Below are 24,917 nucleotides of genomic sequence, written 5' to 3'. Positions count from 1 at the left end.
AGATGACTTATTTTAAAACATGTCAAGTTTTCTCTTACCATGCTGGGTTTTAAATATTCTTGTAGTTGTTGACCTTCATTAACACGATTTTCTTAATATCTTTATGTCATATTCCTAGGTGAGTTAGCAGAGGAGGTGGCAAAAATATACCTGGAAACTGTTGCTACACTGGGTGGATTTATAATAACTAAACCTAGTGATAACTATGCCAGGAACTGACTGTGAACCACATAATACATCACCCTGAAACTCAAGTAAATGGATCCCTAAGTCAACTTCTACTTCACTGTATCCCAAAATTGCTCATAGCTGTTCCAATGCCACCTACCTCCAGGGAAAGGATAGTAAAGGGAAAGTTAAAATGGAAAGAGACAGCAGTGTTAACCTGTTACATTAAAATATTTTATTTTGAATAGTCTATGAAAACATATACTCTGCCTCATATCATAAAAGCCACTAGGGCCTTGGAATGGGCAAGTGAGAGGTCTAATGTTTCAGTTTCTTTCATGTCATAGGAAATCCACTTCTGAGGAGAAGAGTGAAAGCCAAGGCAGATATGAAAGAGCCATGGACTGCTGACCTTTGAACTCTGAGAGGAGTGCAGAGCTCACTCATATTCTAATTAAGTATTTTTCTATGCTTATTATGATTCTGACTCACTGTACTTCTTATCAAAATTACATGATGAGGAATTGTATGTTTGAATAGCAGTCAAATGAGGAGAGACTTTATCACTTAGCAAATCCATCTGCCCAATTTCATAGCTTGAGACAATGCAAAAATGTCAACCCATGATCTCTATCCCATTTTCTTATGATTATCTCTACAGCTTGTAAATATCTCTGTACTTTTTTTTCCAGTTTAATTCTATCTAGATTATATTACACACTGATTTAGTCGAATAAAATCTATTACATAATAATGCTCAATGATTATTACTTTTATAAACCCAATTTTAGTCAGTTCAGTGTCATCCCAAAGGCACTGTTACATGAAATGGATTAAATTTTCTCCCCTTTCTTTCATCTTGTCCCAGTTAAAGCAGAAATAAGATGATATTGAAAAAATAATTGACTCTGTGTAGTAGGAAGAATTCTAACATGACTCCCATGATTCCTGCACCCTTGTATACATGCAATGAATAATCCCCTAACCCTTGATTATAGGCAGAACCTGTGAATATGAAGGGATATTACTCCCAAGATTAGGCTACATTATGTGGCAAATTGGAAGGGATTTGATGGATACCTTTTAAGATTCCCATTCTGTTAACTTAAAACTAATGGAAATAGGGATTAGCTGAGTGGGCACGACCTAATCAGGTGAGTTCTTTAAAGGATGATTTAGAGGTCAGAGAAAGAAGCAGTCAGCGTGATTGAAACCATCAAAGACTGTCTCTCTTGCTGGCCTTGAAAGAAGCAATCTGCTTTGTGGTGGAGAAAGTCACATTGTCATTGAATGGTGAGCAATCCTAGAAGCCAAAGACTTCAGTTCTACAAACACAAGAAATTAAGTTCCACCACAAACAAATGAATATATGAAACAATCCTGCAGTCCAGATGATATCACAGCCTCTGTTGACACCTTGATTTCAGCCTGATGAGACTCTGAACAGAGGATCTCTGCCCTGACACCTGATCCACAGAAACTGTGAGGTAATAAACTTTTTCATAATTTGCTGCACAGCAATAGGAAACTGATACGGTCTCATTTAACCTAAAGGACAACGAGGTAAGCCTTTTACTAGAAAATTTAACTCAACAAAACTAATGAATACATATTCCTCAAAATTTATTAATAAAGTTTATGTCTGGGCCTCAGTATCTTTCTATCTGTGAAATGGGAATTTAGGAGAAGAATATTATGCTTCAGCAGTCTTCTAGACTTTTGGCTTTCACAGAGAAGAAAAATTTCAGAAAATTATTTTGAGACCAATTGAAAATTTTCAACTTTTATTTCACTAAGTATGTAACTATTCATTATTAGTAAAGTAGTGTGGAAAATAAATAATGTTGTAACATAAATTGTGATAGTTAATTGTGTGTGTCAATTTGGCTAGGCAACTCTACCCAGTTATTTAGTCAAATACTAGTTGATATGGTTTGGCTGTGTCACCACCCAGTTCTCATCTTGAATTCTCATGTGTTATGGGAGCGACCTGGTGGGAGGTTGGGAGCGACCTGGTGGGAGGTAACTGGATCATGGGAACAGGTCTTTCCCACGGTGTTCTCATGGTGGGTGGGTCTCATGAGATCTGGTGGCATTATACAGGGGAGTTTCCCTGCACAATCTCTTTTTGTTTGCCTGCTGCCATCCATGTAAGATGTGACTTGCTCCTCCTTGCCTTCCACCATGATTGTGAGGCTTCCTCAGCCATGTGGAACTGTAAGTCCATACTAAACTTATTTTTTTCTTTTTGTAAATTGCCCAGTCTTGAGTCTGTCTTTATAAGCAGTGTATGAACAGACTAATACATTAGCCTAGGTGTTGCTGTCGAGGTTTTTTTGTAAATGCAATTAATGTTCATAACCAGTTGCCTCTAAGAAAAGATTATCCTAGATAATCTGAATGGGCCTGAATTAATCAGAAGAAAGGCCTTGAGACCAAGTTGAGTTTTGCCTGAGCAAGAAGAAATTCCACCTGTGGATAGCAACTTCAGTCCATCCCAGAGCATTCCAGCCTGCCCTACAGATTTCAGACTTGCCTTGACAGTCTCCACAAACTTGTAAATCAATACTTTATCTTTTAATATATACCCCCTCCCACTGGTTCCATGTGTTTGTTTGAACCCTGACTGATACACAAATATAAAACAGTAAACCAGTAATAAATTTAATAGGATGAATCACTACCCCACAATTTTTTTTATTCAATACTTCATGAGTTAACATTGGGATGAGACTAGACTCAGCATTAAATTTCATAATGTTACTTTGTACTTTATTCTTTTTTATTCAAAAATCCATAAGCATCAGAAAAAATAAACAAGCAACTAATATCCTCTGCTTTCTTTAGCAAGCAAATAGGTTAACTGTTTATAAAAACTTTTATGATTACTTCAGGGTTCTATATTACAAAGAATAGAAAGTAACGCATACAGGTGGGAAGAAAGGAAGGAAGTAAGGCAAAATCCAGATGCCTGATTCCTCTACCTTCTGAATTGACCTTAACAACACTTAAGAAGGCTGCATCAAGTATGTATTTTATCTTGTCAGTCATAGTTACATCAAACACTATTCTTGGTTTAAACATAAAAGAGCAAGATTCAGGATGATTGGAATAAGTTTTCCTTGGCAAAGTTCTACAGAATTGCTATTAGAATTGCAATAAGCAATACTATTCTCCACTTTTGGGAAGTATCTGTTCTGCTGATTGCCCAAATTGCACACATTACATACACAAGCTGGGGTTGAATTTTGCCAAATCTGCATTACAAAAATAGCCTTATTCAAAGGAAATTCAGTATTTTCTTAATGATTACATTAGTTCTTAATAAGTACTTTATGGAGTAATCAAGAAGGGACTATTTTGTTTAAAAGCATAACATTTTATAGACACATTTGGATTGCCAGAACACTTTTGTTGAAGACTTGGTAAGCTAGATTTCCTGGTCAGTACCTTGGCAATGGTTTTAGAGCTACATGAGAGTTCTTAAACTGCACTAAAATCCTTCAGGCCATGCAAGCTCATTTCTGTTCAAATAACATTTATGGGACATCTTACAAGTTCAGAGAGGCAACTTGTAACAAATAATTGCACTGAAAGTGCAATTATATAGGACATGGAAGTTACGAACTCTTGAGAATCCTGGGGTAACAATAACAAGTCAATGTTCATTCACTGAAATTTGAAAATTGTTTTTATACATCTGAAGTCAAGAGAAATTATAGTTTATTAGTTTGTTCTCATGCTGCTGATAAATACATACCCAAAACTAGGAACAAAAAGATATAATTGGACTTACAGTTTTACATGACTGGAGATGCCTCAGAATCACCACAGGAGGTGAAAGGCACTTCTTAAATGGCAGCAGCAAGAGAAAAGAAGAAGAAAGCTAAAGCAGAAACCCCTGATAAACTCATCATATCTTGTGAGACTTATTCAGTATCACGAGAATAGCAGGGGAATGACAGGCCCCTATGATTCAATTACCTCCCACTGAGTCCCTCCCAGAACACATGGGAATTCTGGGAGATAAAATTCAAGTTGAGATTTGGGTGGGGACACAGCCAAACCATATTATATAGGAAACTTTATCAAGATTTTTTCAAAATTGTTTTTGACCAAGTTTAACATAGATCACAGATAGCGTACCTTACCAATGTTCAATGAGAGGGAGGAATTTTAATGTATATTCCATACAGAATTTTGTTTACATGCATATACATGTATTTTATATATAGTGTATATATATTAACATATAGTATATCTAATATATATACTACATATCAATATAGAGTATATAGATATATTTATATATATATGATATATGTGCCATTAAAAGTAATGTCAAAAACCACAATTACTATTGCACCAAATATAGGCTTAAAACAACAGAGATTTTTTCTCTCACAGTTCTGGAGGTAAAAATTCCAAAATCAAGGTGGTGGTAATGTCATACTCTATCTGAAGGCTCTAGAGGAAAATTTGTTCTATGCCTTTCTCTTAGTTTCTGGTATTGAGGCAAACATTAGCACTCGTTTGTTTGTAGATACATCACTCCAGCTCCTGCCTCTTTCATCACATGGTGTCCTTTCTCTCTGTGTCTGTCTCTGTATCTCCTCTGTTTTTCTTATGAGGAAAGTAGTCACACAGAATTAAAAACCTACTCTATTGTGACCCGAGCTTAACCTATATTTTAATTACAACTAATAAGCTCACATTCATGAATACTGGAGACTAGAACTTTAATATATGTTGGGAGTATATGATTCAACCAATAACAAGGAGCATAGGTGATGTTGCATAGAATCACATTATTTATTATATTTACAGACAATAGCACCCTCAGACATCTTGTCACCATCTTGATTTTCCGGAATCCAAACTAGCATATAACTTTAGATCTGAATTTGTGAAATTACTGACATTTAAAATGTAAAATGGGTATGTAAAATTTTTCAATGGGTATAAAGCCCTATCCAGGGCCATAATAAACTCTAGTTAAGAAGGATACAGAAAATTAGCTGAGTTTCCTAAAACATTGTCCTAAACTAATGGGAGAAACAAAAGGAAAAAAAGAGAAAAAGAAAAGAAAACTACAGGAATTAACAGTTTTAAGATATTGGAAAAGAGCTCAGGATGATTGAGATAAAGAAACATTAGATCTACCTTCCAAATTACTGAAGAGGAGAGTGGAGTCCAAACAGAGAACATGTTAATCTCACTTGACTATGAAACAGGATTCTATGTAGTCATGAAGCCAGAATTTGAAAGATTGGGTAGTATGGAAAAGAATAGTGAGAATAAAAAGGTAAAGAGGGTGAAGAAAAAGAAAAATCAGTTGGGTAGACAATTAAGATTAGTCCTTGGAGAAGCAGCCTGTCTGAAAAATCACAGCTACAGGCAAAAATAGAGCAGCCTGGGGAATACTCTGACTAACCTGCACAGATAAGCAGGCAAAGCAGGCAAGGTCCATCATATAAGCCTTTTAATTATTTCTTATGATTATTATTATACTTTAAGTTCTGGGGTACATGTGCAGAACGTGCAGTTTTGTTACATAGGTATACACCTGCCATGGTGGTTTGCTGCCCCCATCAACCTGTTACCTACATTAGGTATTTCTCCTAATGCTATCCTTCCCTAGCCTCCCACCCCTTGACAGGCCCCATTGTATGATGTTGCCCTCCCTGTGTCCATGCGTTCCCATTGTTCAGCTCCCTCTTATGAGTGAGACCATGCAGTGTTTGGTTTCCTGTTCTTGTGTTAGTTTGCTGAGAATGATGGTTTCCAGCTTCATCCATGTCCCTGCAAAGGACATGAACTCATCCTTTTTATGGCTGCATAGTACTCCATTGTGTATATGTGCCACATTTTCTTTATCCAGTCTATCATTGATAGACATTTGGGTTGGTTCCAAGTCTTTGCTATTGTGAATAGTGCTGAAATAAACACACGTGTGCATGTGTCTTTATAGTAGAATGATTTATAATCACTTGGGTATACATCCAGTAATGGGATTGTTGGGTCAAATAGTATTTCTCGTTCTAGATCCTTGAGGAATCGCCACACTGTCTTCCACAATGGTTGAACTAATTTACACTGCCACCAACAGTGCAAAAGGATTCCTATTTCTCCATATCCTCTCCAGTATCTGTTGTTTCCTGACTTTTTAATGGTTGCCATTATAACTGGCATGAGATGGTATCTCATTGTGGTTTTGATTTGCATTTCTCTAATGACCAGTGATGATGAGCATTTTTTCATATGTCTGTTGGCTACATAAATGTCTTCTTTTGAGAAGTGTCTGTTCACAAATGTCTTCTTTTGAGAAGTGTCTGTTCATATCCTTTGCCCGCTTTTTTATGGGGTTGTTTTTTTCTTGTAAATTTGTTTAAATTTTTTGTAGATTATGAATATTAGCACTTTGTCAGATAGATAGATTGCAAAAATTTACTCCTCCTCTGTAGGTTGCCTGTTCACTCTGATGGTAGTTTCTTTTGCTTTGCAGAAGCTCCTTAATTTAATTAGATCCCATTTGTCAATTTTGGCTTTTGTTGCCATTGTTTTTGTTGTTTTAGATGTGAAGTCTTTGCTCATGACTATGATAAAACAGACTTTAAATAAACAAGATCAAAAGAGACAAAGAAGGCCATTACATAATGGTAAAGGGATCAATGCAACAAGAAGAGCTAACTATCCTAAATGTATATGCACCCAACACAGAAGCACCCAGATTCATGAAGCAAGTTCTTAGAGACCTACAAAGAGACTTAGACTTCCATACAATAATATTGGGAGACTTTAAGACCCCATTGTCAATATTAGACCGATCAACCAAACACAAAATTAATAAGGATGTTCAGGACTTGAATAAGGCTCAGCTCTGGACCAAGCAAGCCTAATAGACATCTACAGAACTCTCCACCCCAAATCAACAGAATACACATTCTTCTCAGCACCTCTTTGCACTTATTCTAAAATTGACCACATAATTGGAAGTAAAAACACTCCTCAGCAAATGCAAAAGAATGGAAATCATAACAGTCTTTCAGGCCGGAGTGAAATCAAATTAGAACTCAGGATTAAGAAACTCACTCAAAACCGCCCAACTACATGGAAACTGAACAACCTGCTCATGAATGACTATTGGATAAATAACGAAATTAATGCAGAAATTAGGATGTTCTTTGAAACCAATGAAAATGAAGACACGACATACAAGAATCTCTGGGACACATTTAAAGCAGTGTGTAGAGGGAAATTTATAGCACTAAATGCCTACAAGAGAAAGCAGGAAAGATCTAAAATCGACACCCTAACATCAAAATTAAAAGAACTAGAGAAGTAACAGCAAACACATTCAAAAGCTAGCCGAGGACAAGAAATAACTAAGATCAGAGCAGAACTGAAGGATATAGAGACACGAAAAACCCTTGAAAAAAAAAATCAATGAATCCAGGAGCTGGTTTTTTGAAAAGATCAATGAAATAGATTGCTCACCAGAGTAATAAGGAAGAAAAGAGAGAGGAATCAAACAGATGCAATAAAAAATAGTATAGGGGATACCACCACTAATCCCACAGAAGTACAAACTACCATCAGAGAATACTATTAACACTTCTATGCGAATAAACTAGAAAATCTAGAAGAAACAGATAAATTGCTGGACACATACACCCTCCCAAGTCGAAACCAGAAAGAAGTCGAATCCCTGAATAGACCAATAACAAGTTCTGAAATTGTGGCAGTAATTAATAGCCTACCAACCAAAAAAAGTCCAGGACCAGACAGATTCACAGCCGAATTCTACCAGAGGTACAAAGAGGAACTGGTACCATTCCTTCTGAAACTATTCCAAATAATAGAAAAAGAGGAAATCCTCCCTAACTCATTTTATGAGGCCAGAATCATTCAGATAGCAAAACCTGGTAGAGACACAACAAAAAAAGAAAAATTTCAGGCCAACATCCCTAATGAACATTGATGATAAACTCCTCAGTAAAATACGGGCAAACCGAATTCAGCAGCACATCAAAAAGCTTATCCACCACGATCAAGTCGGCTTTATCCCTGGGATGTAAGGCTGTTTCAGCATACACAAATCAATAAACATAACCCATCACATAAACAGAACCAGTGACAAAAGCCACATGATTATCTCAAAAGATGCAGAAAAGGCCTTCGACAAAATTCAACAGCCTTCCTCTTAAAAACTCTCAATAAACTAGGTATCAATGGAATGTATCTCAAAATAATAAGAGCTATTTGTGACAAACCCACAGCCAATATCATACTGAATGTGCAAAAACTGGAAGCATTCCCTTTGAAAACTGGCACAAGACAAGGATGCCCTCTCTCACTACTCCTATTCAACATAGTATTGGAAGTTCTGGCTAGGGCAATCAGGCAAGAGAAAGAAATAAAGGTATTCAAATAGGAAGAGAGGAAGTCAAATTGTCTCTGTTTGCAGATGACATAATTGTGTATTTAGAAAACCCCATCTTCTCAAGCCAAAATCTCCTTAAGCTAATAAGCAACTTCAGCAAAGTCTCAGGATACAAAAACAATGTGCAAAAATCACAAGCATTTCTATGCATTCCTATATACCAATAACAGACAAACAGAGAGCCAATTCATGAGTGAACTCCACCTGCAAGGACCTAGGGGAACTGAACAAAGTGGGGCAAACATGGAAATAAAAGACAAAGACACTTAAGAAAGTATATTTGGAAGAAGGGGTCAGGGGACATCTTGCCTCTAGTGGACAAGGGCCCTGCGCTTTATATAACCCTCCGTATTTATTAGGCAAAAGAGGTAGTGAGAAAGTGGGGGTGATTGCTGGGTAATTGTCCATTCGCCCTTTGTTTCACAGCAGACTTGTGAGACTGTATCCTTGGAACAATAGGCGCTAATTTTCTCAGTAGATAACCTCAAGGAACCAGGGACTGATGTCCCTCAGCAAACCTTTTGGTGGCAAGGCAGTGTGAGTTTGCTCACATCCCGCATTCGTGGTAAACAGTTTGCTGTTTGACCATACAGCCTCCAGTGGAATGCTGAGTTGATCACATCCCACAGGCGTTTGGCTCCCTGCAAACTCCCGTTCACAAAAGGGAATAAAATACCTAGCAATACAACTTACAAAGAATTTGAAGGACCTTTTCAAGAACTACAAACCACTTCTCAAGGAAGTAAGAGAGGACACAAACAAATGGAAAAACATTCCATGCTTATGGATAGGAAGAATCAATATTGTGATAATGGCCATACTGCCCAAAGTAATTTATAGATTCAATGATAACCCTATCAAGCTACCATTGACTTTCTTCACAGAATTAGAAAAATCTACTTTAAACTTCATATGGAATCAAAAAAGAGCCCACATAGGCAAAACAATCCTAAGCAAAAAGAAATAAAGCTGGAGGCATCACACTACCAGACATCAAACTCTACTACAAGGCTACAGTAAGCAAAACAGCATGGTACTGCTACCAAAGCAGATATATAGACCAATGGAATAGAATAGAGGCCTCAGAAATAACACCACACATCTACAACCATCTGATCTTTGACAAACCTGACACAAACAAGCAATGGGGAAAAGATTCCCTATTTAATAAATGGTATTGGGAAAACTGGCTAGCCATATGCAGAAAACTGAAACTGGTTCCCTTCCTTACACCTTATACAAAAATCAACTCAAGATGGATTAAAGACTTAAACATAAGACCTAAAACCATAACATCCTAGAAGAAAACCTAGGCAATACCTTTTTATCCTTTGTGTCATTAGGGAGTTCCCAGGAAAAAACTTGCTCCCCTTTTCAGGCATATACACAATGGGCTCAGAGGAAACTTGCACAGGGAGGAGGGGGGCTTACCTAAAACAATCCTACAGTTATATGAACAAGAGAAGTGGCACTTTGTGCTTGCCTAGAGATATACACATAACTACATAGATAAGGGGGAGTTGTTCAGCTTTTCAGAGAAGAGAAATTACTCAAAGAGCTACAGAGATGAGAGGAGTTTCTTACAAAAGCTTTTGAATTCAACTGTAAAAATGGCAACCCACTAGGACTTCCCCTCTGTTGTGGAGAGCTTTCTGCTTTTGCTTATTATAATTTCATTCCAACCTCTCCCTTTGTGTCCATGCTCCTCAATTCTCTTGGTCATGAGACAATGAGTTTGGATAACACCTTACACAATGAGACCAGTGACCACTGACCTGTTTCATTAGTTCCAGAAATCTGCAGAGCAATGACTTTGAGGCATTGGCCGAATAATAAGCTGTGCATTCACAGAGTAAAACTATTCATGGCTTATCAGAGAATGCACACAGGAAAGGTACGAACTGAACAGAAATTGTGGGAGTGGCACAGTACTAGGCTCAACCAGAGTGGAGAGACTTAATTTAACACAGCAGGCGTAATTTATTTCATACTGTAGAAAGGTCTAATCTTAGTGGTAATACTATACTAGAACCAAAACAAGGGCTATTCTAGACAGATTCGAACAAAGACTAAAATCAGGCCTCAAAAGTATAAAGCCAATCTTCCAGTAAATTAAGACTGTCAGAGCAAAATTCGACATATTCTAAAGGAGTAAAATAAAATATCCTCTTTATAGGATATTTGTAGTGCTCATTATATCCAGTATAAATCTTTTAAAAAACTCACTATGCTAAGAAACAGGAAAATGTGACTCTTACCTGGTGATAAACAGTCAACAAAAATAGATACTGAGATAACACCAATGTTGGAATTAGCAGACAAGGGTGTTATTTATTATATAAATTCAAATATCTATATATAAATACACTCATAATGAAAGGAAAGATGAGATATCTCAGCTGAGATGTGAAAACTATTAAACAATGGAATTCCAGAACTGAAAAACTGAATAAAGTGAAAACTTTTTTGACTGAGCTTTTTAGCAAATTGGACGTTTCAAAAGGAAAGATCAGTGAGTGTGAATCTGTATCATAAAAACTATTCAGATTATAGCACAGAAAGCAAAAAAGACTGGAAAATTTTTTAGAGACCGTAGAGTACAATATAAATGGACATTTAAAGTTTTGAAGTTCACAGCAATTATTTTGTAGAATATTTCTCAATGTAGGTTTATCTGATATTATCTAATGATTAGATTTAGGTTACAAATTTTTGGCAAGAATCCCACAAAGTGGAACTATGTTCATCTTAGAGCCTCATATCCAGAAGTGCATAGTATTGGTTTGTTATGTGATTTTTTTGTTTTTACCTTGAGACAGAGACTTGCTTTGTTGCCTAGGCTGGAGTGCAGTGGCATGATCACAGCTCACTGCAACCTTAACTTCTTGATCTCAATTGATCCTCCTACCTGAACCTCTCAAGTAGAGCTGGGACTACAGTGCACACCACCAAGCCCAGGAAATTTTTTTTTTTTTTTGTATTTTTTGTAGAGTCAGGGTTTTTCCATGTTGCCCAGGCTTATCTCTAACTCCTGGGTTCAAGTAATCTGCCTAGCTCAGCCTCCCAAATTATGGGATTATAGGCATGAGTCACTGTGCTGGCCAGTTTGGTTTTATTAACTTTGGTTACTTAAGAAGATAGTATCTTCCCAGTTTTTTCATTATAAGATTATTTTTCCTTTGTAATTACTATATAACTATTGGGTGAAATACTTTGAGACTCTCTAAGCATCATGTTCCAGATCAAACTTTCACCCATTAATTATAATATCTATTAATAATTCTATTCTTTCTATTCTATTCTTTCTGCATATAGTACTACTATAAAGAATCTTTCCTTTTTCTCCATCTATTTTTCAAATCAATGGACTTACACACTTTTACTGTTTTAATGGATTATAATCTATTACTGTTTTCACTTTTTGATGTTTTGATTACCCTTACTTTGGACACTGGTAGAATTGCCCATTGAGTTCTTCCTACCCAGTGCATAGACAAAATCAATCCACTAAGACCATGGGATGGCAGTAAAACAAGATTTTAATTGACTCAAGTCTGGTCACACCTTGTGTGGGAAGAGATATTACTCAAATTAATTATTCTGAAGACTCAAAGGTTAGGGGTTTTCAAGGACAGTTTGGTGGGCATGAGGGAATGGGGACTATCTATTGGTTGGGGATGAAATCTCTGGGGTGTAGAAAATTGTCCACATGTGCTGAGTCCTCCTATTGGTGGGGCCAGAGGGTCAGATGAGTCATGAATCAGGAGTTCTGGTGGGGTTGATATGAAAGACATCTCAAAAAACCAGTTTTAGATTCTATAACAGTGATGTTATCTATCGGAGTAATTGAGGAAGTCACAAATCTTGCTACCTCCGGCCATATGACTCCTGAGACTATATCCCCAGTTTAGCAGTAATCAGGCCCATCTCTTAATCCTAACCTTGTAGCCTTTCATTAATTTTACAATGATGGTTTAGTTTGGAGAAGGGCTATTTTCATCCTTGATTTAAGGTTAAGCTATAAACTAAATTTCTCCCAAAGTCAGCTTTGTCTACACCCTGGAATGACCAAGGATAGCTTGGAAGTTAGAAGCAAGTTGGAGTTAACTATGTCCGATTTCTCTTATGATCATAATTTTGCAAAAGCCATTTGACTGGGGCCTGGGACTTCAAGCTAGCTTCTCTGTTTTTGTGACATGTACCCACCACTTTTTAGCACTCCTTAATTTCTGGCATGACAAGATATACTTGTCTCGTTTTGTACTCTCCTCCTCTAATGCTGGAATTAGCTATTTCTCCAGAGAGCATTGGCTCTTTTTAGTTGGAAATGCTATTTAGAACCTCAGATCTAAGAGCTTGGTATGCTTACTGCTACTGAGATATTCTTTTCTCAGTGTCTTTTTCTAGGACTTTCCAGTGGACAGAACTAGATACATTTATTTACTATTTATCTTTCTTTATCTCATATCTAAGAGTGTGTGTGTGTTCACACATATAATATTGAAAACCACTAGTTTATAAATATTGAGATCTTGAATTCTAGTCCAATACTGCAGGGTTCTTTCTAGCCTCCTGCCTCTCCATATTCCTATCTCATTTTTCCAAGAGTGAAAACTCTGGCTCCTAACATTAGTATGTTATTAATGAATTTACTCCATTCTATAATAAACAGAAAATGTTATATCTTTCTTTAAAAAAATTAAATCTACTATGTGAAATTCAAGATTTGTTTGATATTCCTTTTGTCTTTAGGCAGAGGGAATGTGGTCAAAATGCTGTGTGCAAAAGTGCTTTGAAGTAGTTTCTTTTTTTCCTTCACTGTGGCTAGATTTTTAATTTAAAATGCAGTTTAATCCTGTTTACATTAAATTTGGGGGTTTTTCCTATCCTTATAGTTTTAATTATATGTTTCTGAACATGCCTATTCACATTGTTATAAAAGACAAATCTATACAAAAAGGCAGACACATTCAGAGAAGCAACTATCTCCCCTGTGCCTTCTACTTCATTCCCATAGTTTACCTAATTCAAGTTTTTTCTAATTTTTTTTAATCACTATACACATTATATGTAATTTTCCCTCTTTTCTCACATGAAAGATAGCTACTACATAAGTATTCTTCTGTATTTTTTTTGTTTTTACTCAATGTATTCACCATATCAGCTTACAGAGATTTTCCTCATTCTTCTTTACAGTTGCAGAGTAGTCTTATATGAATAAATCATAGGTTATTCCATCAATCCCATATGTTTGGGAAATTAGGTAGTTTATAATTTTTATAGTTACAAATATATATTTTGTATCATAGGGAGTATATCTTCAGACAAAATTTACAGAAGTGATTTTTTCTTTAATTGTATATGCATAATAATATGTATGTATGTATAATGCATATGTATCTTCACTGAATACCACCCAATTCCCAAGCATAAGTGTTGGATCATTGTATGTTTCTAGTAGCAATGTGTGAAACAGCCTCTTTCCCTACTGCCTCACCAAGTTTAAAACTTCAAATTTTTTCAACTTGATAGGTAAGAAATTACATTTCAATTATATTTTTTATTTCTCTTCTCGTGGGTGAAGGTGAACATCTCTTAAAATGTCTAAGGGCCATATATTTCCACTTACATGCATTGTCTGTTCCTGTCTTTTGCCCATTTTTCTATTAGATTCTTTTCCTCAATTTTTATAAATTTATTATGTAGGGATGTAGGGATATTGACCCTTTATCTGTGACACATGTTGCAAACGTTTTCTTTCAGTTGTCATTTGTGAGTTTTTTGTATTACTTTGTGAAACTTTTGCTATGCAATTTTTAGATGTAGTTGAATTTATTTTCTATTGCACTTGGAGGTTTAATAAAGTTAGAAATTGTTTCACTACACACCAGTTATAGAACAATGCACTTAAGTTTTATTCTAGTACTTTTTTTACATTTACATCTCTAATGGATTTGGAATTTATTCTTATATATGGCATAAGATATTATCATAATTGTATAGGTTTCCAGAAGCCTATCCAGTTCTCTCAACACTATTTATGAAAAAGTTTGTGTTTAGCCCAGTAATTTCAAATAGCATCTTTATCATATACAAAATATCTACATTTATTTGTATTCATTATGAATTATCTATTTGATTCCATTGGCTTGTATGTCTTTTTATGTGCTATGAATACACAGTTTTAATCACATGCTTTATAGTATGTTTTAAATCTTGTAGTGTTGGTCCCCTTTATAGTGCTTCTCTTTCCATAGTTTGCAATATACTCTTAGATGTTTTTATGTTTTCATATGAACTTTAGTATCAACTTCTCTAGCTCTAGGTGAAAGCTTGTTAAAATTGTATTGGAATTGCATTACATTTATAAGTAAAGCATGCAAAATCATCTCCTTAAATTGTTAAGCTACTATGTCCAAGAACAGGTGATTTTTCCATTTGTTCATGACTTGTTTTGAGTCTTTCAAAAGTTTTAGATATTTTTCTTCTTGTAGGTTTTATATATTTCTTGGTAGCCAATTTCTAAGTGCTTTAAATTATGTGTTGTTACTAACTCTAATATTTGTGTCTCTGAATAATATTGATTTTTGCATGTTAATTTTAAATCCTGGCACCTTACTGAATTTTGTTAATAGTTAAGGCAGCATGCACACTAGTGAATTGAATGCAGTGTTACCTGGATTGGGAGACACTCACAAACACACCAACAGAGTAACTTCTATTTGTGCCAGGAGGGCATGAATATGAGGAGTTTGGAAATGTAAAATATCATGGATGGTTTGGGTACATCCTAAAAAAGAGAGAATGGAATAGACATGAGTGCAAAGAACTGTTGTAGAAAGTCAAGAAAAACACTGTCTAGAAAATTAAATACGAATTTTACAAGCCAGCAGCCAAGGATTTACTACTTGAGTTTTGAAAAAGCTTCCCACACAGTGTCGGAGAAAGAGTGGTAGGATTAACTTTTGAGGTAGGCATTCATCAAGCTCAGTCCCAAAGGCAAGGGTCCAAAGGAAAGACAGGTCAATTTCTGGCAGTCAGTAGGAATGATGGAAACATTTCAGTAGAGCAGTCACTGGAGTCTAAGGCGCTAAACTGAGGCCTAGCAGAAGCAAATAATTGATACCAAGAAATAAATCTGGAGGACAAATAAATCTGGTGACTTATTTTCAGCAGGCGGTGTCTTAGCCTAAAGGGACTACTTTTAAATTATTGGGCATATTGCCCCCTGGATCTGACTTGAAATCATAAGATGTGTACTGATCTTTGATAGCAGTAAGTCAAGAAAAGCTAAATGCTGAGCCAAGGTCTTAGCCAATGTGTAAAATAGCTAAAGATCAAGCCAAAGACTATGGAAATTGAGAAAAATATACCTTAAGTCACATAATGTCCTGGGGTGGGGGGAAGGAGAGTCAGATCATTTTGTTAGAATCCACACAAGATGGTGGCAAACTCAGGCACTAGGTAGAAAAGTCAAGGTGAGTTTTCAGAACCCAAGGTCAAGTTAAAATTCTATCACAAGGAGCCGGGCACGGTGGCCCACACCTGTAATCCCAGCACTTTGGGAGGCAGATCACGAGGTCAGGAGACGGACAGCATCCTGGCTAACACAGTGAAACCCCGTCTCTACTAAAAATACAAAAAATTAGCTGGGAGTGATGGTGGGTGCCTGTAGTCCCAGCTAGGGAGGCTGAGGCAGGAGAATGGCATGAACCCAGGAGGTGGAGGTTGCAGTGAGCTGAGATGGCGCCACTGCACTCTAGCCTGGGCAACAGAGCGAGACTCCATCTCAAAAAAAAAAAAAAAAAAAATTCTATCCCAAAAGTCCACTAACTTTGACCAGAAACCCAGGCCATAGGGAGTTGACAAGCCTGAATGTATGACCAAGGATCTAGATTGAAGTGGTATTTGGATACAAGCAGAGATAAGGAATACAGTTTGAAATAGAACAATGACTTTTAAGCATTCACTTTTTAAAGCAATGAAACTTTTTGATTTAAGTGAAATCTAATATAAAATCTTAGTACAGGAAAGAGATGAAGTTTCTGACTAATGTCAGGGCCGTGCTTCCACTGTACCTTTTGTAGCAAAACTTTAATTATTCCCACAGAAACCCAGTGCTTCAAATAACACAGTTTTGAAATTATCTGGAGCAGGAGACTGAAGGTATCACATCAGAATCTGCAACTTACAAACAGATTAAGTTAACAATCATAGTGTATCAGAAAAAGCAAGGGTTTTGGAGTCTGACAGACCTTGTTTTCAAATCCAATTCTCAAGCTGTGTGATCTTGGTGGATTTGCTTTACCTATTGGAACCTCAGTTTCCTTATATGGAAAATTGCTGAATAATCCCCATATTGATGAATTATTCTGAAAATTCAAAGGTAAAAAAATGAATAAAGTACATAATAGGGGATTAACTTATGTTAGTGTATTTCATGCATTTTAGACATGACTTTTGCTGTCAGATAGGAGCTGCCCTTCGTGTCCCTGGTTTTAAGTAAAATTCATGGTTTAGACTGATGGGAAACTGTGTGTGGAGGCTGGTTTCTGATGTGCAGGTTTCTGCACTTTGACTTGTGATGAAGGGTGCAGAGAGGTACTCTGAAGTGCTCTCCTGGACATAATGAACGCTTCATCAAATCTCTCCCAACTGCCTTTTCCAGTTGTATTTCCTTCTCCTTTCTTGTACTAGGGATTGATATTCAGCCTGTGCAAGCAACCAGAGAGCCCCAGATGTTTCAGGTCAGCACTCATACTGATTGAGATATGCCTGTGTCATATTGATTTTAAATATTTTGAATGTCATTCCTACAAAGAGTGAGTTAATCACTCTTTGTAGTTAATCACTACTTTGAGTTAATCACTCTTTGTACAAAGAGTTAATTTTTATTACAAAGAGTTAATCACTATTACATGCTTAGTACATCCATTATGTCAGGCATTGTGCTAATATTATATGCACATGAACTAGATTCAATATTCAATATTATATGCAGAAGAACAAAATTCATGTGCATATAATATCAGCACAATACATGACAAGTATATGTACTAAGCATATGATAGTCATCCTGAGAGAAGTATTGACATTATCCACATAATCATCATTTTATAGAGGAGGAAACTCTAGTTAGTTCTTTCCCCGAAATCTCACAGCTAAGAAGTGCCAGTGTCAGTACTTAAACTTAAATTTCTTATATACCAAATTCTGTGCTCTTTTTATTGTAACACATTCTCTCTCTTAGCACAGATATTCCATAATTGAAAAGCTGAAATCCATTATGGTAAAATCAGGTGGCCTATTATATAGTATGCAGGAATAGGTGACTTCTAAATCCACTGATGCTGAGTTTCCAGGTTTTTTTAGGCTAGTATAGAAGTGACTTGGAAAAAAGATAAGTAAAAACTGTTGTAGAAGTATGGTGAGATTTGTTTTTTGCATGAATGCAAATAGAATTAAAATACAAACAATCAAACCCTTAACTAGAGCAGTAAAAAAGAGAGTCTTAGTAATTTATTGATTTAACTAGCTTTTACAACATTAAGTTGGATGAAGACACAGACCTTATCTAAAATGGCAAGGGAGGCTAAAGAGATCAATTAATAGTTTTAAATATTGGCTTAGTGATAGGAAAATAATTATTTTTTGTGTCTGTGGGTTCATAGAGCATTGGTTTTATGGTTAGTTGTTTATTTGCCTTTGGGCTAAAAAGACTTTACATTTTTAATTGTGTGTCCAAATACATTTTATGGTGAAATTATCTCCCATCAATATGTCTCCAAGTTATGTTTTTGCTACTGATGGCTAAGGATAAGAATGAGCATAATTTAGAGCAAAGAGAAGCATTAACTATTCAGATTGCCAGCACAGCTGAAGGAGGAGATGATCTTTATTTTTTTTTAAATTTTAATTGAAAGAAATGTAGCTGTCCTCTAACTAGAGATTTTAGAAGAGACTTACTCCCTGACTACCTCCTCTAATTCCTTCACACTTAAATGGGCATCTTAAAGAACTAAATGCATTTGGCTTGGAGACATGAAGTAATCTGTTTTCATTTAATTGAGTCCTTGATTTATTTTGGTACAGAGAAGCCTAGCATCATTTTATAGGGGATCAGTGTATTTGGTCAAATGCACTGAGCTTGAGTTGGTAAACTGAATTAAGGTTCTTTATAACGCACAAAAGTCTTGTTAAGTTCACACAACTTCAAAAATTATTAGTTTCATTTCCTGAATCTAAATCTGCCCACCCTCAGACTTGCAAAAATTAATGACAGTTTTCCTTTTAGCTGAAATCTTCCAAAGCCACAAAGATGGTAGCAGATGTAATCCTCTTAGATCTCACATGATCTTAATTTCTCAAATTCCTCATGCTTATCCAGTTTATTTTGTGCTCCATCTCCAGATTATTTTTTGTGTTCTTGTAGCATTCAGAAAAAAAAAAAAAGAAGAAAAGAAAAGAAAAAGAAAATCCTCTTCAGAAAAATATGAGTTTCTATATTATGGCAGGGAAAGACACATGTTATCGCACAGAGTAACAAGACATCCTAGGAAACTAGAGTTCAAAGAACTCTCTCACCCCACCCATTGAGCTATTCAAAGGAATCCTGCTATGTTATTTGCAATGGAAAGAACATCCTCATGACTTAAAATGTTTCAACATAGACTCAGGCAAAATCTGCAGGCAACAATGTCCTTGTTTATCCAAGATGACAAAGATAGTTTTTGTATTTATTTCTGACTGTCTCTGGTTCTTAAAGCCTTTGTTCAGCTCTTTTAGTTCAGGCAAATAACCAATACAGGAAAATACTAATCAGTTAACTTTTCAAACTAGAGTTATTCTAGGAGCAACCTTAATTTTTTATGCTGATTGATTTTTTTCATGTGTCTAGTTTAAAAAATCTGGAACGCCCTTGATGAATCCATATTCTTAAACAAATTAAAATTGGCATTCTTATAATAAGAAGTCTCTGTTAGTAAAATTTTGCTTGTCACTCATACAGAAATAATTGATGTTTATAATGATGACTTAGAGGCTTTCAGGTATTCCCAAGTGCCATTTGAATTATCAAAAAAATTAGGTTGTGCTCAGCAGAGATTTATTTAACTGTCAGTTATTAAACTTTTAGTGTGTTGTCTCTTTATATTGCATGATTATACTTTATTAAATTTTCTATTTAATTTATTAGAAAATCCCCTTCCACATCATCCTATACAACAGCAAGTGTGCTGAATTGAATTTAGGCTATGTATGACGTAGTCAATATTATAAAGGAGAATTTCCTAAAAACTTAGTACAAGCCAGGTCGTTTTTAAATAAACATTGTAATCTGGAAATGTTTTAGATTTACAAAAAAGTTGTAAGGATAACACAGAGAGGTCTCATGTATGCCACACCCAGTTTCCCCTATTATTAACATGTTAGTGTATTTGTCACAATTAACAAATAAATATTAATACATTATTATTAACTAAAATCCATAGTTTACATTAAGATTCACTCTGGCATATAGTTCTATGGGTTTTGGTAAATATATAATGTCATGCATCTATCATTACTTTATCATATAGAATAGTTTTACTGTCCTAAAAATCTCCTGTGTTCCACCTCTTCATCCCTCTTTCCCTTTTACTGTGCCCTTGGGAACCATTGGTCTTTTTATTGTCTATATAGTTTTGCCTTTTCTAGAACATCATATGGATGGAATTACACAGTGTGTAGTCTTTTCAGACTAGCTTGTTTCACGTATCAATATGCATTTAGGATTCTTCCATTTTTTGTGAGTTGATCCTTCATTTCTTTCTATTGCTGAACAATATTTTATTATAAGGCTATGCCACAGTTTGTTTATTCATTCACCTATTGAAGAACATCTTGGTTGCTACCAAGATTTGGCAATTAAAAATAAAGCTGTTTTAGAAATTTTGTCAATATCCACAAAATCTTTCTGGAAGTTTGATTGAGATTGTGTTGAATCTATAAATCAAGTTGGGAAACAGTGATACTTTAACAGTATTTAGGCTTCCTATTCATGTACATGAAATATGTCACCATTTATTTATATCTTGATTTGTCTTAGTCAGAGTGTTATAGTTTTCCTCATATTGTTAGATTTATACCTAAGTTTAATGGTTTTGGTGCTAATGTAAATGATATTTTATTTTTAATGTCAAATTCCAATTGTTGGCCGGGCATGGTAGCTCATACGTGTAATCCCAGTGCTTTATTAGGTCGAGGTGAGAGGATGGCTTAAGCTCAGGGGCTTGAGACCAGCCTAGGCAACGCAGCAAGATCTCATCTCTACTAAAAATAAACGTAAATAAAAATGATTCCAATTGTCCATTGCTGGCATAGAGGAAAGCAACGGACTTTTATATGTTAACTTTGTAAACTTGTGATAATTAGTTACTAATTCCAGGAGCTTTATGTTGATTATGTAGGATTTGTAACATAAACAATCATGTTTTCTGCAAGAAAAGACAGTTTTATTTTTTTTCCCCAACCTAAATATTTTTTCTTCATTTATGGCATTAAGTAGGACTTCCAGTATGACGTTAAATAGGAATGGTGAGAGATGGGATATTTTTACCTTTGTCCTGATCTCAGGAAGGAAACTTGAAGTTCCTCACTATAAAGCATATGAGCTTTGGATTTTTTAAAATAAATGTTTTTTATAAGTTTAGGAAATTTCCTTCATTTCTAGTTTGCCGAGAGTTTCTCTCAAGGATGAGTGTTGAAATTTGTCTAGTTTTTATGCATCTGCTGATATTATATATGATAGTTCTTCTTTTAGCCTGTTGAATTGATGAATTGTATGATTTGATTTGCCAATATTGAACCAGGCTTGCACACTTGGAATAAATCTCACTATTTGTAGTATATACAGCAGTCTCCCCTTATTAGCAGGAGACATGCTTCAAGTTCCTCAGTGGATGCCTGAAATGAGGGATAGTACCAAACCCTTTATGTATTGTTTTTTTATATATAATATACATTATAAAGTTTAATTAGGTACAGTAAGAAATTAACAATAATAATAGAACAAGATAGCATTATACTGTAATAAAAGTTATATGAATGTGGTCTCTCTCTCAAAATATCCTATCATACTATATCACAGGTAAATGGAACTATGGAAAGTGAAACCATGCATAAAGGAGGACTATTGTAATTAATTCTATACATTTTTGGATTTGATTTGTTAGTTTTTTTGAGGGTTTTTGCATTTGTGTTCATAAAAGATATTAGTCAATAATTCTTTTAATATTGCATGCTGGTTATATCTGTTGGTGATGAATTCCATCAGGTTTTCTCTGAGAAAGTCTTCAACTTTTGAAGGATTTTACTGGATATGGAATTCTAGTTTGAATGGGGATGTTTTTTCAATACTTTACTATTTCATTCCACTCTGTTTATTTGCATGGTTTCTATTAAGTCCACTGTAATTCTTATCTATGTTCATTTATAGGTAATGTCCTCACTACCACTACCACATTCTAAATTTTCCCTTTTTTGTTAATATTCTGTCATTTCAATAAGATATGCCTAGGGATGTGCGTGTGTGAGTGTGTGTACATGTGTGCTGCTATTTATCTTGCTTGGTTTGCTCTGAACTTTCTGGATCTATAGTTTGATGTCTGTCTTTTTACGTTTTTATCCATTATTATAGTTATTTCAAATATTTTTTATGCTCATTCTTCCTCTCTTCTTCTGCTTTTCCAATTATGTATATGCTACATCTGTTGCTATTGTCCCACAGTTTTTGCGTGTTGTGTTTTCATTTTTGTTCTCTTTGTATTTCAATTTAGAAGATTTCCATTGACCTATCTTTAAGCCCAGTAATCCTTTCTAGGTTGAGTCCTGACTACAGATGAGCCCATCAAAGGCACCCTTCATTTTAGTAACAGTGTTTTTGCTTTCCAGGCCTCCTCTCCCCTTCCCCTCCCCTCCCGTCCCCTCCCCTTCCCTTCCCCTCCCCTCTTTTTGAGACAGAGTCTCACTCTGTTGCCCAGACTCAAGTGCGATGGTGCAAACACTGGAGCCTTGACTTCCTAGGCTCAAGCCATCATCCTGCCTCAGCCTCCCATGTAGCTGGGATCACAGATGCACACCACCATGCCTGGCTATTTTTAATAAATATTTTGTAAAGATAGGGTATTGCCATGTTGCCCATGCTGGTCCCTAACTCCTAGGCTTAAGCAGTCCCCCTGCTTAACCTCCCAAATTAGGTACAGTAAGAAATTAACAATAATAAATAATTATTTATTATTCAACCTCCCAAAGTGCTGAGATTACATATGACAGCCACCACTCCTGACCTCTAGCATTTTCTACTGATACTTACTTAGACTTTATATATCAATGCTTACATTACTGATATATTCTTACATGTTGCCTCCTTTTCCCACTTGAGCCTTTACTATATTACTCATAGTTATTTAAAATTTCCTGTCTGACAATTCCAACGTCTGTAGTATATCTGAGTTTGAATCTAATGATTACTTTGTTTCTTCAGACTGTGTGTTTGCTCTTTGGCATGCCTTGCAATCTTTTGCAAAAAGCCAGGCATGTTTTATTAGGTAATAGGAACTGAGGTAAATCGGTTTTCTGTGTCAGGATTTCTGTTTATCTTGCTAGGTGGTCGGCTGTGTTTAATGCTTCCCATAGCTATACAGGCCAGAAGCTTCCAAGTCCTCTAGTGCCCTTTCTTCCTGACTTTGTGCTTCCCTAAATACTCCTCCTCAGAGACGTCCTCTGCCATGCAGTTTGTTAAGCTGTCACTCACTGTAATTCTATTGGAGACTTCTTGATATAGTGCTAAGGTATGGGGGAGAGAGAACTTTCTATAATCTTCCAATTATATCTCAGTCTTTGAGTGGGTCTGTCTCATGGCACTGTGACCTTTGCAAATGTTCCTCCAGCGATACAGCTTTTTTCCTCCTTGTTCCCTACTCCCTTCCCTGGCTGCAGTATTACCAACCTGTTTTCATCAATCCCTGACCAGTGTTGAAAATGTATTTCTCCCCTCTCAGCTGAAACAGGAACCCTGAAGGAAATGGAGTGGGAGCAATTTCTTTTCCTTAGCTAGGATAAGGTTCTGGCAAAGTTTGTACTGCTGGAAAATACGTATTTGCTATAGAAAAGACTCTGGGTATATTGTGCAATGATTACTCTTCTCCCTGACAAAACCACCCGGGGGTCTGTCTTGCTTTCTTAGATCTCCCTCATGAGAGCCTAATGCATTTCATAGTGTTACAGCCTATGAAAGTGTGAGGCAACTAAACTGCAGTGACTGCAACATTCTCACTCTCAGGCTAATGCAAACTCAATCTCCAGCAATTCATCAAGATAACCATTTCAGTGTCCCTACCTGTTATGGCCCCAGCAAGTTCTGCTCCAGGTAAGCACATCTCAGCAGTGTCTCTTTAGATGTGCCAACCTTTCCAGATTTGGGACTGGTGGTCTGTCCAGCAAACTCAGTTTTCTGATGGGTCCACAAAATACATTTATTTTTAAGTTTATTCAACTTTTTCTTGTTGCAAAGTCCTTCAGTGATGACATTAAAGTTCTTTACATCCTGGAGCTGAAGCTGAGCACAGTATTTTTAAAACATATTTTGTTTAAACTTCAAATCAGTACTAAGATAGAGGAAAGTAATTTGAAAAAGACCATACAATTAATAAGATAGAAAAGGAACCAGAGTTTATTTTTATTATTTTATTTTGGTTTTATTTTATTTGAGATAGGGACTTGCTCTGTCACTCAGGTTGGAGTGCAATGATGCCATTATAGCTCACTGCAGCCTTGACCTCCTAGGCTTAAGCAATTCTCCTGCCTCAGCCTCCTGAGTAGCTGGGAATGCAGACACACACTACCATGCTAGCTAATTAATTTTATTTTTTGTTGAGATGCTGGCCTTGCTTTGTTTGCCCAGGCTGTTCTCAAACTCCCAGCTTCAAGTGATCCTCTCATCTCAGCCTCCCAAAGTGCTGAGATAATGCCTGGCCAAGAGCCAGAGTTTACATTTAGGTTGTCTAAAATCCAAAGCCTTCTGTCATCTCATTACCACATGCTATTTTGGTACATTATCGATAGCAGCAACAGGAGCATGAAAGATTGGCGTAAATTTAGGAGACAGCAGGTTAAATGGGCATCTGAGATCTGCAATTATTTTCAAGCTGAAAAGTAATTTGTTCAGTAACTACTATTCAAGGAAAGGTCGAATCATTTCCTACTGTACTTAGTGATGGATAATACAGTTCAATAGCTTTCACATGGGGAGTTTGTAATGTTGCCATTG

The 24,917-nt window shown here is 36.0% G+C and overlaps 1 long non-coding RNA gene across 3 annotated transcripts in view; it reads right to left on the bottom strand.

Annotated features, from left to right (window-relative positions):
* LOC112427584 (uncharacterized) overlaps window positions 1-24,917 on the bottom strand; it is a 123,352-nt gene that overhangs the window by 32,558 nt on the left and 65,877 nt on the right. Inside the window, exon 7 of one of the 3 annotated variants that reach the window (XR_011610766.1) lies at window positions 23,988-24,206. The exons of the other annotated variants lie outside the window; for them this stretch is intronic. This is a non-coding gene — a long non-coding RNA (uncharacterized lncRNA). The remainder of the gene's footprint in view (window positions 1-23,987; window positions 24,207-24,917) is intronic. 3 annotated transcript variants of the gene reach the window in all.

Source organism: Macaca nemestrina, chromosome 12 (genome assembly GCF_043159975.1).
Source record: "Macaca nemestrina isolate mMacNem1 chromosome 12, mMacNem.hap1, whole genome shotgun sequence".
NCBI lineage: Eukaryota > Metazoa > Chordata > Mammalia > Primates > Cercopithecidae > Macaca > Macaca nemestrina.
This window is presented reverse-complemented; position numbering and strand designations above follow the sequence as displayed.